Here is a 17035-nt window from a genome sequence, read left to right as displayed (position 1 = left end):
AGCTACACTCAGGGTCAGAGTATTGTTTGGATTATAATTTTTTCAAATTCGTAGTTCTGAGCCCCCGTTCATTTATCTTCAAGCAAGATGAATTCAGAGCAAATGGCATTTAATGAAGCAGGAAAGCAAGGTAAATAACAAGGAGTTGCATTAGGTAATAAACATCACTGCACACATACCAAATAGACATTTCCACATGTGTCCGGAGGAATGCTAGTAAACTCCTCAGCTAATTTCTTGGTCTTGCCTACTTAGCAAGAAAGAGACACAATTAAATCCATTATGATGCCACTAGTCATGATTAGAGTTCAAAACTACTCTGATTACTAATTTCCTTTATAATCACTTTGCAGCAATGGAGAGATCTCTGACTTCTTGGGAACTGAATGAACATTTAAACTTCTTGCCACACCCCTTCCTGCCATCATCATTGCCCAGGTGGTATGTTGGCTTTTCAGAGCACCATGGTTAGGTCCACAATACATGCATTTATCTCCATGTCTATTCTAGCTACTGCCATCTATGCTGCCCTAAACTAATCTTTCTCTAAGACTTCTTATAGTATTAAAAAAATAAACCAAACCCAACTCTTCTCAAACCATTAAGTATCAATGCTGGGATGTCAATACCTGGCAAGTTCAAATATAGACTTCTGAAAAGCGTAGTCTGGAGAATTTCCCCCACTGAAGGAGGCTCTCTTGCCCCCAAACAATGTGAAAAAATGAATGCTGACCACATTGTGGGAATGGCCACATCCTCTATATCAAGGGTTCTTAACCAGAGGTTCATGAATTTGTTTATTTTTAAATATATTTTGATAACCATATATCAGTGTAACTGGTTTCCTTTGTAATCCTATGTATTTATTTTATGCCATTTAAAAACATTATTTTAAGAAAGGATTCGTAGGTTTCACTAGACCATCAAAGAGGTTCAAGACACAAAATGGTCAATAACTCTTGCTTTCTATGGAGCTGACCAGCAGGCTTACAATATGATCCACCTTCAGAGAGGTTTTGTGCTCTTTTTCTCCATTCCTAGTACTTTTCTTAAAAGGTCCTGTGTACTATGTGAGAAACTTCTACTTTCACATAAAGTGTGGTTCCTTGTATAATATTCCAAATGATTATGAAGTGATTGTCATCAACATATCCTAAAACAACTTATTTAATAGGTTTTTTACTCCCCCCCATGAGCCCATCTTTCCTTTTCTGAGTCACTTTCCTCCTTTTTCCAGACGCCCTTGTCCAACTCATATACCCAGAGGTCTGTCCCTCTTCCAATCCCCTTCTTTAAAACCTGCTTTCAGAACACAGTATAATATCAATCATTTACCTACCTTACTTCGTTTTTCAAAGGAGAAATTCCATATATTTGGTCTGTGCTGTTTTTGGCACATATCAGTATCTGACTTGCATGAACAAGAGATCCGGCCCCAGTTGAGGCCAGCTGGATGAATGTCACTGGGGACAGCCCCCCACCAGAGCAACTCAAAGCCAAATGGTTTCCTGTCCCAGGGGTATTTGTACTTAAGTTGTCCCTAATTATGGAACAAATGGCTTTGTTCCCACTTAAAGGAAATTTAGGCATCAATGAGCATATGGAGGAATTATATTTGGAAAGGGAAAGGGGCTCTCTTTGTGACATCTGTTCATTCATACCCCATAGGTGGTCACCTCTTAAGGTTGACTTTATTATTATCAATTGCATGGTTACTATGAATTTGGGAAGCTATGGAGGAGACATAGTCTCTGGTTACAACCCAAATCAATCAATCAATCAACAAGCATTTATCGTGTGCCTATTGTTTACCAGATACTGTGTTGGATGCTGAGTGATACAAATACAAAGACTGAAATGATTCCTACTCTCAAGGAATTTACATTCTAATCCAAATCAGATTATAAGACAGGTAAACACACAGGAAAACAGTTCAAATAAGTCAGTCAGTAAACATTTATTAGACATCTACTACGTTGTGCTAAGTGCCAAAATGCAATTCAATCTGACAAGCATTTATTAGAAAACCAGATACAGCTATAAATATACGTATCCACAAACATGAACATTCAGCTACATATGTAATATTTACAGGCATTTGAGTGGGTTGAGTTTATTAATTTATTATGGACTATCTTCTCTGGGTAGACTACTATAACAGACTGTAATAATGGAAGATAGGAAAGAAAGAGAAGATATCGTACCCTGGAAGGGCTAACAATCTAGTTTGGGAGGGACAAAGTAAGCCATCAATAGTATGAAGTATAATATGTAGCTTCAAGTGAAGAATAACATACCATGTGCTAAGGAGATAAAGTGTTATGGAGTGGCCCAACTCCAGGAAGTTAATGATCTAAGGGGCTTAGTGATGGGTGGGGCATGGAATACAAAGACATTTCTAGCCTAAAGAAAAGTGTTCCTAAGGGAGGCTTGTTTGTGTTATCTAAGGAAGAAACATGCAAAACAAACTCCACTCCTGATTGGTAAGGGCGCTCCATAGCCAGTCTGATCCAGACTACCTGCATGCCATGCTACCATATGTATACTCTTACCACCCATAACCCACACTTTCCTTCCGTAGGTCGGAGAACAGTAATTCAATCACCACTATTCTTGGAAAGGGCATATCAGTTGTTTCACCCGTATCTCTGTGCCTTTCTGTTCCAGAACATGGAATGCACATAACAAGGGGCTAACAAACCCTCCCCTGTTTAAATGTAAGCTTGTATTCTCAGCACTTCGTACAGTATCTAGCACATAGTGGTTGATTTATGAATGCTTTACCATTCCTTCATTCATACATTCAGAGAAATTTGGATTCTTTTTTCAATTCAGATTGTAGTGGTTGTACCAACTGCGTTGGAAGATGTTCTTTATGGATGACATTCTTGTGGCTTAAATTATTGATAGTAACTGCTGCCAGAGCTTTCCTGGGATCTATAACAATAATTTTTATCCAATCCATTTCATGCATCTCCAGATAGTGCCTCAGTCCAAGAGGGTTTCTGAGAATTACAAGTACTGTATGGACTCTTAAGAGTTAGAGAGGGTCAGGTAGGGGGTATAGAGGGTAGAGCACAAGCCCTCAAAGTCAGGAGGAACTGAATTCAAATTCAGCCTCAGACATATAGTAGCTGTGTGACCCTAGGCAAGTTACCAGAGAGAGAGGGAGGAGAGAGAGAAGAGAGAGAGAGAGAGAGAGAGAGAGAGAGAGAGAGAGAGAGAGAGAGAGAGAGAGAGAGAGAATAATTTAATGCACTTCTCAACTTCATCCTTAGCAGAAATTTGGAACTGTTATAGAAGGAGTTAAGAAACCTTGAGTCCTGCCCCTGATACTTATTAACCTGAACAAGTCAATTAGCCTCACACACTCTCTCTCGGTTTCCTCACTTGTAAAACGATGATGATAATAGCACCTCCCTCTCAGGTTTGTTGTGAGACTCAAATGAGGTAATATTTGTAAATTGCTTTAAAGCGCTATATGAATTATAGGTATTATAGATCTTAGGGACTTTTAAATACAAGCAGCCAAGGTTTTCTTTCTCCTGCTAAGAATGCTGGGCTGATGTATTTTCTCTCTCTCTCTTTTTTTAAAACACGAAGTATCCCAGTCTTTTATACCATTTATGACAGACCCCTTGCGGCTTTGGCCTGAGAAAGAAATACAAGTTGCTCCGGTGGGAGGCTGTCCCTGGTGACATTCATCCAGCTGGCCTCAGTTGGGGCCGGGTCTCTTGTTCATGCAAGCCGGATGCTGATACGTGCCAAAATCAGCAGAGACCAAATATATGGAATTTCTCCATTTGAAGTTTCATTTACCCAATAGACCCAAGGAAAAATGAGGCAAGAATAAAGAATGGGTCCAAGTCAAGCACTTAATTCTAAGTAACGTCTACAGTCTGGACAACCCCATTCCTGAACTAAGGGCGGTCCAAGGCATCTGGGGAGGAAAGAAATATTTCTAGGTGTAGCTGGAAAAATAGGGATACCCTTTTCAGTCCAGACTGGAATGGATATAATAACTTCACTGGAGATCAAAATGTCCTGTCATTGAATTCCAAGGTTTAAACTAATTATAGGAGTTGCTGCCAGACTTAGCCTGTCATCTATGGGAACAATTTTTAATCTTCAGGTAAAAGGTGAGGCAGTAGGGAAAGCAAGCCAGAATTCAAGCCCCACTTCCGACACTGACTCTGTGAGCATGAACAAGTCAGTTAACTTTTCTGAGCCTCAGTTTCCTTCTCTGTAAAATGAAATTAATAACAGGATCTTTCTTAAAGGTGAAGATATTATGTAACTTCCCTTATAAACTTCAATGTGCTATGATAATTGTCAGTTGTTCATATTTTCCACTCAGTTCCATGCTCTTCCAAACAGTACCTTTCTTCTGTTTGATTGGAATTATCCTTAATATCAAACTCAGAATGTGAGCAACAAATGAAGCCTAGGAAAGATACTTGACTTTGGATTAAATACCTGATCAGTTGATCCAAGACACAGTTGTCCAGGAGCTAGTGCTACCTCCTCTACCTATGGGTTATCATCAGTGGAAGAGGAGGCGATTGAGGACAGAAATTCTTCGGTGCTGTCTCAGTGAAATCTCTCTGTTCCTTTCAGAAAGTCAGCTAAGCCTGGGTTGGAAGCTGCTAGCTAGCTGGCGGATTCCAGGAAACACCAGTTCCGTCTATTTTTTTTTTTAAATCAAGCACAGAATTTCTAAATAGGAAAATGTAACTGAGCTGGAAAAGTCTGAGAAGGGTTCTACTCATTTATAGTCCTGTGTTAAGTTCTTTAAACAGCCAATACTGTTCTCTCCTTTTGTTTGAGATCCTGGGAAATTTCAGTCAGTTAGTCAGGCTTCTATGTGCCAGGCACTGTGCTAAGTGCTAGGAATAGAAAGGCAAAAGATAGTCCCTGCCCTCAAGGTTCTTACAGTCTAATAGTCGGGGTGGGGAAGAGATAACATATTTTTTAAAAAACTGAAAAGGGAGGAGTGGGGCTGGAGAAACAGAGCAGGGAGGGGAATTACCCATTGAGAGAGTATCTGGGAAGGAGACATGAAGAAGTCCTGGAACCAAGTGGGAAATGATGAGGTGTCTGCCCTGGCTCTGCCTCCCTAAACAGAAGACCTCAGAGGAGCTTTCATGATGTCCAAGCTCCACCCTCTCCAATCACAGGGAGTTGGTGCGGGGTATGCCAAGGGGCAGGAGATACCAAAGAGGCGTGAGTTTCAGTGGTGATATGATCTTGTAGGAAGATGAGTCCAGAAATTTGTGTGTGGCCACTCCTTCCTGACTTCAGCATACAGGACCTTCCCCTCATGCTCCAGTTATTTACCATGGTCCATGAAGGACTCTGCAATTAGCTTCTACTTTCAAAGTCTTTATGAATCATTTTGGTGTAGTAGAAATGGAGTCCCCTTTGGAAACCTATGTTTTGGTGTTGGTTCTACCACTGGTTAACTGTGCGACCTTGAGTAATTCACCTAACTCCTCTGGGAATCCGTTTCTTCATCTGTAAAATGAGAGGGTTGGAAAAGATAATATGCTAGGTGCTATTTTTATCCCTATTTTACACATGAAAAAACTGGAGCTGAGAGGGGTTTAGTCAGTCAATCTAAAAGCATCAATAAAACATCTACTATGTGTCAAGGAACCACTATATTGAGTGCTAGGGATACAAAAAAAAAGGGCAAATATGTCTATATAGGTGTATATTTATATGTATACACACACATACATATATGTGTGTATACATACACATATGTGTGGATAAATAGATATCTAGTTAGATGAATGGATGGACGGATAGACAGTTCCTTCCTCAAGGAGCTCGTACTCTAATGGAAGAGGCATTTGTACAACTACATACAAACAAGATATAAACAGGACACATTGAAACTTGAAGCTACTCAACATAGAGAAGGTGTCAGCATCAGGAAAGGCTTCTTATAGAAGGTGGGATTTTAGCTGGTACTAGAAGAAAGCCAGGGAAACCAGGAAATAGAATGAGGAGAGAGCCCATTACAGGCATGGGGGACAGCCAGAGGAAAATGCCTGGAGTAAGGAGATGGAGTGTCTTGTGGAAAGAACATCAAGAAAGGCAGTCTCCCTGGATTGCAGAGTAGATGGTGGGAGGTAGGGAGGAATGAGATATGAAGACTGCATTAAAAGATAAGGTGATCTAGGTTAAGAAGGGCTTTGGATGTCAAACAGAGGATTCTATCTTTGACCTGGGAGGTAATAGGGAGTCATTGGAGTTTGTTGAACAGAGTGACATGGTCAGACTTCAGAGTGGTGAGACACTGGAGGCAGGGAGACCAAACCAGTGGGCTATTTGTCCAAGTGTGAGGTGTTGAGGGCAGTATCAGGGCGGTGGCAGTATCAGAGGAGGAAAAAACACAAGATGTTTTTTCAAAGGTAGAATGGACAGGACTTGCCTAGGTCACTGATCGGTGCCTCCAGTAGGATTTGAACTCATGTCTTCCTGACCCCAGGTCTAGCTTTCTATCCACTCTGCCACCTAGTTGACTCCAGTATGACCTCTTTGGTCTTTTCTGGCTTTAAATCAACAATCTCATGACTAGATAACTTTTCAGATTCCTTCTGCCCCGAAAATTCTGAGTCAGGACTGGAAAAGTTAGTGAAGTTCAAGATTATGCTTGAAATTCTGCAACAGATTTGTGTGTGTGTGTGTGTGTGTGTGTGTGTGTGTGTGTGTGTGTGTGTGTGTTCATTCCCCAGGAGGACATTCAAAGATAATGGTTCATTTGAGCAATTTTCATCCCTTTTGGATCAGTCCCTTCTCCCCAGCCCCCAGGGGTCCCCAACTTTTTCTGAAATGTGTACAACTCCTCAGCCAAATTGCCTGGGATCATTCCGATGGGAGAAAGCCTTGTTTGCATACCTTAAATTAGAGAGACACATTAAAGTATGCAACGAATGGAGTTCTCCTGCACACCAGGAACAACTGACTGGGCCCTTAGGGAGCTAGCTGAGTGAGTCTTAACAGTTCTGACACCTGAAAGAGGTGGAAGGAGACCTCTTGGCACATATAAAAAATGTATAAATCGTCTCCAGAATGTTTTGAAAATTTAAGCTGAGTATCTTTCTTATGCAAGTGTGACACATATCTAAATAAGCTAGTTTCTACAGTCTGTGTGCCTCTGACCAGCTCCTGGTGCTTAGGGGATTTCTAATTAGATTTAGTTCTTCACAACCTTCCACTACCTTGCACAGCGCGATTGCTGGCACTCACTCCCTGAGCTGGGTCAGTTTCCCTGGAATTCTGAGACGTGCCTAACAGCTGTCAGAACCAAAACCAGTAGGTCTCTGAGGAAATCGGACCACCCAGAGACTTTTCCAAAGTGGTGTTCACCAATCCAACCATGTGATTAGGAAAGTGATCTTTGGTGAATAAGCATTTCTGAGGTCCTTGGATAGCTCTTCTTAATAAGACAAGTTTGCCTTGACGTTTTTATTTTAGTATTTGGATTCCACAATGTGATGGCCGGGCGCAAGATTCGTTCCTTCAGGATAATGGTGCAAAGGGACAGGCAATAATCTGAATGATCCCAGAAAGGCTGGAAAAGGTGAGGCCAGTCCCCTCTCCAGTCTCCTGTTCCAGCTGTTGTCTGAGTCTCAAATGACTTTAACTCGGCAACAGTTACAATTGGACGGCTATGTCAAAAATGTTTATAAGCAGCCTGGTTCTCCAGAAGCTCATTCACTCAGACTCTTGGTGACAGGGATTTTCAATTTAGCTAGTAAAGTTTCACTATTTTTCTCAAGTGGCTTAAACAGTCCTGGCTTCCTTTGTTTCTAATTAAAGACATCTGTGCAGTGAACTACTGGCTCTTTCATTTTACCTCTGTGTAAAAGCAGTGTGGCCTGTCAGAATTCTCCTTCCCTCGTGTCACCGGCTCACTGGGTACTTTTAAACCAATCGTTGAATCTCTTTCTGTGGGCCGCCCTGTTCTCATCTGCAACCTAAGAGTTGGACGCATCTAGTTTTTATGGTGGTCTGGGTTATTTTACTGTTTGGTGGTATCAAAGAGTAATAAAAAAATGCTTTAGAAACAGAGTTCTGGGTTACCAAATGCCCATCCATCATCATAAACAAATTTATTCTCTAACACTTTGGGTCTTTTAGCACCTAACACTAGTAACTGTAGAGGTTGCTTTGTAATAAAAGACTGAAGGATTAAATGATACCTGGATGCTAATGGTGAGCAAAGCACCTTCTGGGAGTTAAGTGTTCTCCCATATGGGAGAAATTAACTCTTTGTAAGCACTAGGGCACATGGATATAAGACACAGGGGAGGTAGATGGTAGCCAGGGGTGGACGGGTGAACTTTAAGGAGTAGAAACACAGCTGTGCTGCAGAAACACCTTGGGTATGTAGTCAGGAGATCTGGGTCTGAGATACTGTCTCTAAGGTTTACTAGATGTGTGTCTCTGAGTAAGTCACTTGTCTGAACCTCAGTCTTCTCCTCATGGTGTTGGTCACATTTGTTCTGTCCCTCCTCTTGGGGTTACTTTGAAAATCAAATAGGTTATGGATGTTGTGATTGGTAAACAGCAAAGGACACTATGAACATCAAAAATGGGGATGATGAAACCCTGTACCTTAAAAATACTGAGCTCAGGTGATCCAAGAAAAGTGCTTTTGAGAACATCCCTATATGGGCCATTCCATGCTGTTCTGGGATATAGCCCTAATTCTAGTTGGTCACTTCAAATATATGTACTTGGTCTCAAAAGAGAATTGACTGAGAAAGTACAGTTGAATTAATACTGGAAAAACAATTAATAATGTATGTCTTACTTGTGGAGAGTTTGTATATGGAAGACAATCCCAAATTATCAAATCAGCACCGTTAATCTGAAGTAATAATTGTTTTCATGATTTTGAGCCCCACATTATTAACAATAAGGATAGAAACTGGACCTATGATTTCATCAAATTTAGGAACTCTGTGCTCTATATATGCCATTCTCCTCCTCCTCTTCTTCCTCCTCCTCATCATCATCATCTTCAAAATCATTGTTATCATTTTTGTTCTAAGAAACTCTCTCTGCCAGTGCTGATTGGCACCTGATCTGCAACTTATATTCCTACAGTGTTGCCTCAGAAATTGAGAAGTTAAGCAACTTGCCCAGAGTCACACAGCTAGTATGTGGCTAAGGCAGTATTTTAAGCCAGATATTCTTTCCTCCAAAGGCATCTCTCTGTCCACTACCTCAGATTTCCTCTGTCCACATTATTTACAACGCAAAAAGGCAAGGAAATATTTTTTTTTTTTGCTTCTGATATGAGGGAGACCTTCTTGAGTTCTATAATAGGTATTCTTCCAAATAGCCATTCCAGGTAAACTCATCGTTTCCCTTTCAATCTGTTTCATTCCTAAAAAATCTCATTTGTAGTGTAGAGTTAACTCTGGGTTCTCAAAATCTGTGCCAGCTAAGCATACACTCTGGAGGTTCTTACTCAACTGGAAAGTTGTTGAGAAGTGGGATGGTGTCTGGGCCAGGGCTGACTCAGGTTGGTTCAGTTGGCTCAGGATTGAAATAAAACACTTGTAGAACATCTAAAAATTAACACAAAAGAAGTCTGCTTAACGATAGAATGGAAAGCATATAGAGCAAGGATAAAAGATGAGTTCCATATTTGCCATGGTGGCAAGCCCAATCAATTCTTCTTACACTGGGCATTTTTACTTAGATGACCAAGAAGCTATATTAATGGTTCAAGCATTAGTTCTATGTATAATTCAGTCTTGAGGATGCCTTCATTTCCTTTTAGGGGGAAACTAACCTAGCATGTATGGAGTAGTTGTTGCTTTTATCATGGATGATAATTAACCAAATATCTATTGTCCAAGAACCAGTATCTCTGGGTTAGGGAAAAACTCTTCACTTGTTTGGCTCCTGGGTGATAAGTTTGTTGGGCACTAATGCTCTCCAAGACCATTTATTAATAGTGATTGCAAATACCACTACTAGGTCTGTATCCCAAAGAGATCATAAAAAAGGAAAAGCACCCACATGTACTAAAATATTTATAGCAGCTCATTTTGTTGTGGCAAAGAATTGGACATTGAAGAAATGCCCATTAATTGGGGAATGACTGAATAAGTTGTGGTATATGAATGTAATGGAATATTATTATGCTGTAAGAAATGATGAATAGGCAGATTTCAGAAAACCTGGAAAGACTTAGGTGAACTGATGCAAAGTGAAATGAGCAGAATCAGGAGAACATTGTACACAGTAACATCAACGATATGCAATGATCATCTTTGATAGACTTAGCTCTTCTCAGCAATACTATGATCTAAGACAATTCTAGAGGATTCATGATGGAAAATGCTATCCACACTCAGAAAAAGAATTAATGGAGTCTGAATGCAGACTGAGCCATACTATTTTCACTTTCTTTGCTTTTTTATGTTTTTTTTCATTTTGTTCTGTTTCTTCTTTCACAATATGACTAATGTGGAAATATATTTAACATGATTGCATAGGCATAACCTCTATCAGATTGCTTGCTCTCTTGGGGAAAGGGAAAGGAAGGGAGAAAGGGAGAAAAATTTGGAATTCAAAATCTTATAAAAATAAATGTTAAAAACTATCTTTACATGTAAATTGGAAAAAAATAAAATAGTATTTACATTAAAAAAATAGTGGTTACAATCTGAATCAGTGGGAGAAGTATCCCTACTGATGAAATCATGAATCCTCAAAGAATACATTCTGGGACATTTGTATAGATTTTGTATACAAAATTTTTTTGTATAGATTATGATTAAACTAACAAATAATAAAATGAAGCTAAACCTACCATTTCAAATTAACCAAATAGTTTTTAGTAATACAAAGTACTCTTGATCCCTTTCAATTTGGATGTCTCAAACTCTACCTTGTATTTGTACAAATCCTCATCCTAAAGAAAACTGTTCTCTCCTCAAAAAATCGACAAGTATTTATTAAGTACCTACTATGTACCAGACATTGTGCTAAAAACTGGAGATAAAAAGAAAGGCAAAACCAGCCCTTATTCTCCAGGGTCTCACAGTCTAGTAAAAGAGATAACTTGCAAACAACTATGTACGAAAAGGATATGTTAAGATAAAATATGCAGTAATCTCTCCTGATGGTCAAGGGATGGTGAGAGGCTAATTCTTTGGGCTGAATGTTGCAGGGAGATTGTAAAAGATAGGACATGTCTGAGTCCACAGGCTTCAATAATTGCTTTCTTTGGTAAATGTCAGTGATAAGTACCATCCTAGTCTGAAAGGTTAGAGTCATCCCTTCCAAGTGACTCACAAGAAATTTGCTTTGGAGCTTTTCATATTTAATGGTTTTGGAAAATGGTCACTCCTTCCTACCGTTAATATAACTGGCCCATGAAATTGGATCTGAAGAGGTCCTGGGTGTGACTAAGTTGACCTATTCTTCTTGGGCATGGTATTCTCTTTCTGGAGGTAGTTCAGAAAAAGGATGAGACCTGCCTGGCCGGGGACCTGAGGCTGAACCCTGTAATAGCTCTAACACCTTGGACAAGAGAGGCTTCTGCTTTCAAATAGCCCCAGTTTCCAGATGACTGATCAGGCTAGGGAATAAGCAGCTGGTGGTCATGAAGGAAGGGTGGCAGAGGGATCGTGACATCTTGAGAATTAAAAGTATGATAATTAAGACCGGAACATTGCTCCTAGAATCTGCCATATCCTGTCTAATCCATCCTGCTTGACTAGGACAGTGGTATAGTGGAAAGAAGACAGAAGGTAATGTTGGCAGACGTGGGTTCAGATCCTGATTCTGTCACTTTTTACCTGTGTGATTTTGAGTAAATCCCTTAACCTCTCTGGGCCTTATCTTCCATATCTGTAATATGAAGGAGTTGGACCAGAGGAAATCTAAAGTTCCTCCTACCTCCAAATTTGTAATCCTAGGTTGTATATCATAGATGATTTGGTTTGCTGGCATGGAAATATGTTAGTCTTGGAGACCTGAAAAAGACAAAGAGTTTGGCTTACCATGGAGCAGCATCAAAAAGAGACTAAGGCAAAGGGTTTAAAAAGAAAAATTAAAAACAATTAATAATAACAAACCCTTGGCCCCCACCTTCCAAAAAGTCATCGCAAGGATTTTCACCCTGTGCTTCCTGGCCTCCAGGCACCTCTTGACCACATCCTGCCTCTTCACTTCCTCTTCTCCTTTCCCAGCTCCGTGAATCCAGTGTGAGAAGGCTCTCACGACTGTGGCTTGGCAGCAAGGGATAGCCTGAACCTGATACAGCTGGCTGTCTCGGGGCCTGGTAAGTGCATTTATCCCAGACTCTTCTTTTCTTTGCTTATCTTCTTTTTAGACTTATGCTGAAGATATTTTTTAAAGAGGTCTCAGAAGAGGCTGCTGACCCAAGCCAGGAAGTCAGACCGGATGCTGATGTTGCTGCACACCTGGATGGATATTTCAGCAGCCCAGAGGGGCAATTGCTTAAAAACCCCTAAAGTAAGGCAAAAAAAAAAAATGCAAAGGCAAAAACGAAAGACAAACAGGTAAAGCTAGTTCCTCTTCCACCCTAACAATGCGAATTTGATAGGCAAGCCAGATATGTCTGGTGTACCAAGAGACTATAAGCTATGGGTGATCTGAGAAGTATTCCCCCAGACCACCTGTCTAAGAAACTGTGCTACAAATATAGTGATGGACTCGGCTGATAGAAACCACAGCCGCAAGCCCAGAATGATCTTCAGCTGAATACAGTATGGTCTGTGAATGAATATTTTTAGACTCATTGACATGTGATAGAAGAATAATTTCTCTGAAAGAAAAATGACTTATTTAGTAATTTTTCACTTGTGTCTGACTCTTCGTGACCCCATGTGGGGTTTTCTTGGCAAAGATACTAGAGTGGCTTGCCATTTCCTTCTCCAGCTCATTTTACAGATGAGGAAACGGAGGCAAGCAGGGTTAAGTCACTTGCCCTGGGTCACACAACTAGGAAGTGCTTGAGGCTCGATTTAAACTTCAGGCCCAGCACTCTATCCACTTGCCACCTAGCTGCCCTATAGAAGAATGAGTAAGATTGTAAACTCCTGGAGGGAAGGCACTATTCACTTTTGTCTTTGTCCCCAGTAGTTAGCCCTGTGGCAAGCACATACTGGGCTAAGTAAACAAGAGTTAGTTGACTGATTCTCTTCATGGCTGGACCTAGAGTCAGGAGGACCCACCTCTGACAGTGAAGCTCTAACATCATAGATTCAGAAAGGCTTCTTGGTCAAAGGTCATCAAGCTGAACCCCCTCATTTTACAGATGAGGGAACTAAAAGACAGAAAGGTTAAGTCAGTCAGTTAATAATCATTTATTGTCTACTACGTGCCAGGTACTATACTGAACACCGCCTTAAGTGACTTTGCCAAGGGTCACACAGCTAGTAAGAATCTGAGGCACAATTTGAATCAAGATCTTAACCTTGGGTTCAGTGATCAAACCGCTAGCCATGTGGACATGGGCAAGTTTCTTCAGACTCGAAGTCCACATCTAAGTGTTTAGGAAGGACTAACACTTCTTGTGTGAGGATTTGCTGAGGCTTTTTTTAGGGCTTCTTATCCACCTTTGGTGTCCACCTTTTCACCCAACTCCCATCTGTGACTCCAAGAAGCTATACCATGTGCAACAGCCACACCCTGGTAAACCTTTGTGGCTAAATCAATGGTAAAGGGTAACCAACTACCCTCAAACCCATTGGTGAGTTAGGGGAATATCTACCCCAAGCATGTGAAGACTTCCCCTAGCAGGAGGATAGAACTATTTGTTCCAACAACCCATGAAGGCAGCTAAAAAAGTAGTCACCATGGAGTGTTTAGAGGTTGGTCAGCCATTGAAGATGCCAAGGTCATCCATAGCATCCTGGCCCATTGTCAGTTGTCCTGTCTTTTGTCTTGTCACTGGCCACTGATGCCTGATGACTACAGAAGAGAGAATGAGGCTGACCACTGTGTACAACTCTGCTTCACTTATATCCAATTTACTGGCAAGTCAAGACATCACCTAATGATGTCATCGGTCCTCTTGGAAAACAAAGGGCAAACAACACCAGTACCCACCTCTTTGGTTATTGTGAAGAAATGAGAAAATATATGGTTTATGTTTTGCAAACTTTAAAGTGCTATATAAATGTGAAATCATTATTATTATTAACTCAAACAGAAATGACCACCAGTCCCATCAGCCTTGAATTTAAAAAGACAGCTACATATACGACGTGTAACAAAAGTCAGTTCGTATGTAACAAATTCAGTTCACAGTTCAACAAACATTTATTAAGCATCAACTATGGGTAAGATAGTCTGCCAGGTTCTGGGGATATGAAGATACTGTACTGCCTCTATGAAACTTACCTTTTTTTGGGGGGAACTTTTTATTGTAGGTGCAGTGAGATAGCTGGACACAGTTCAGATGATTCCAATTTTGTTGGCAACATCCAAAGCATCGTCTAGAGCAAGCTGGACATAAGCTTTCTTCTCTCCATCAGGCCGGATCAGTGTGTTGACCTTGGCCACATTGATGTCATACGGCTTCTTTACTGCCTGCTTGATCTGATGCTTGTTGACCTTGACATCTACAATGAAAACTAGGGTGTTGTTGTCCTCAATCTTCTTCATAGCAGACTCAGTGGTCAAGGGAAACTTAATGATGGCATAGTGATCAAGTCTGTTTCTCTGAGAGGCACTTTTCCAAGGGTATTTGGGCTGCCTTAGTCTTAGTATCTTGGGTCGGCGGAAGATGGGGGATGTTCGGATCTTCTTCTTTTTGTGGCTCTGGACACCCTTCAACACCGCCTTCTTGGCCTTCAAGGCCTTGGACTTGGATTCTCTCTTGGGGGAGACAACAGCTTCCTTACTCACCTTCGGAGCCATCTTGGGGGAAAGGGTGAAATCTACCTTTCTACTTGAGGGCATATGCTGTGTACGCCAATTAGTATAATTCAAGAAAATTTAGAAGGGAGAGACTGTTAACAATTTCAGGTAGAGATGATACATTCCAGGCATGAGGAACTATGGGAGAAGGAGAAATGAGTTAGAGGAATGGCTAATAATAACCCAATTTGCCCGATTATAGAATTTGAGAAAGGGATTAGCATAAAATAAATGTGAAAAGTTAGGTGGGAGCCAGATTATAGAAGACCTTCATTACTACTACTATCACTACTAGGATAGAGATTTTATGTTGTGTCCTATAGAAAATGGGGACCTAATGAGGGTTTTTAAGCAAGACAATGATGCAATGGTCAATCTTGTACCTTAGCAAGTTTATTTCGGCATCTGTATGGATGACAGATTAGAAAGGGAAGGGACAGAAGCGGAGAGAACATATACTATTGGCATGTTTTGGCATTAGTCCTTCCAACTGGATGTCCCTTTTCAGAAAAGGAATAGCAAACTCAATAGTTCAAAAACAGAATTCACTATCTTTTGCCCCCAGCACTCTGTTCTTCCAAAATTCCTCATTACTATCAAGCGTATCATCATTTACCCAGTCACTGAGGCTCCTAACTTCCATACTACCCTGGGTGGTGATCTCATCACTTCCTTTGGGTTCAACACTCATTTCTATGTAGGTGATTGCCAGATGTATATATGAATCTTAATCTCTCTGGAGACTCAGTCTTATATCACCAACTTCCTCTTGGACATTTCCAAGAAGATGTCTTATAGAAATCTCAAACTTAATATTTCCCTTCAAACCTTTTCCTCCTTCTTAACATCTATATTACTGCCAAGGGCTCCATCATCTTCCTTGTCACCCAGGCTCACAACTTTAGGGTCATACCTGACTGCTTTCTTACACACACTCCTCATATCCAATCTGTTGCCAAGTCTATCGCACTAGTCCTTTCATTGGTCTCTTGTCTCAAGTCTCTCCCCATGTCAAAGCATTCAATGATCAACTGCCAAAGTAATCAATCTAAAGCACAGGTCTGACCACCTCATTGTCCTCCCCCCCTATCCTGCCCTACTCAGTAAACTTCACTGAGTCCCTGTAATCTCCATAATTAAACATAAAATACTCTTTTGCTTTCAAAGCTCTTACAACCTGGCCTAGGCTTCTAATTAATTCATGCCATATACTCTATGATCCAACAACAATGGTGCATTTGATGCTTGTTGCACACACACCCTCCATCTCCTGACTCTGTGCCTTTGCTTTGGCTGTTCCCCATACCTGGAATGCTGTTCCTCCTCACACCTGCCTACTGGCTTCCCTAACTTTCTTCATCAGCTCAAAATCTACCTTCTTCAAGAGGCCATTTTCAGTTTCCCCCCTTCCCTTCCCCACCCCAATGACTTTTCTCTGACATTATCTTCCAGGTATATATTTTGCATGCACATTTTTTTTAATATTGTCAGCCCCATTAGAATGTGAGTTCCTTGAGGATAGAGACCTGTTTTTTGCCTTTCTTTATAGATCCAGTGCTTAGTATAGTGTCTAACATGTAGGAAATGCTTAATAAATGCTTCGCTAAATTTATCTCATATCAATTTCCTATGTATGTACATAATTATTTTTGCATTGTCTTGTTCACTAGAATGTAAACTCAGGGTTCACAGATGTAGAGCTGGAAAGAATTTTAAAGGCCATTGGGTTAATGGCCTTTAATTTTTAGATGAGGAAACTGAGGAACCAAGATATTAACTAGCTTGTCCAAGGTCATTTAACTAATAAGTATCAGTGACAGGATTTGAACTCAGGTCTTTTTGACTCCAAATCCAGCACCCTTTACATGTACATGTTACCTTTCTCCGTCCTTGAGGGCAAAGACTATTTTGGCCTTTCTTTGTACCTCCAGCACTTAGAACAGTTCTTGGAAAATGGTAAGTTCTTAATAAATGCTTGCGATTATTGCCAATTTGGGTCTGTTGGATGTTGTCTCTTCTGTCTTTGTATCCCTAGCTCCTGGGGCAGTGCCTGGCACACAGTAGGCAGTTAATTGTGCTTGTTGACTAATTGATGGGTAGGTGTGTGCTG

General features: G+C 40.7%; 1 pseudogene; it reads right to left on the bottom strand.

Annotated features, from left to right (window-relative positions):
* Nucleotides 1-14423: 14423 nt before the first annotated feature.
* Nucleotides 14424-14966, bottom strand: LOC140532867 (large ribosomal subunit protein uL23 pseudogene; annotated as a pseudogene).
* Nucleotides 14967-17035: the final 2069 nt, after the last annotated feature.

Source organism: Notamacropus eugenii, chromosome 3 (assembly GCF_028372415.1).
Source record: "Notamacropus eugenii isolate mMacEug1 chromosome 3, mMacEug1.pri_v2, whole genome shotgun sequence".
In the NCBI taxonomy this organism is placed as follows: Eukaryota; Metazoa; Chordata; class Mammalia; order Diprotodontia; family Macropodidae; genus Notamacropus; species Notamacropus eugenii.
The sequence above is the reverse complement of the archived record's forward strand: the minus strand, read 5'-3'. Positions and strand labels throughout refer to the sequence as shown.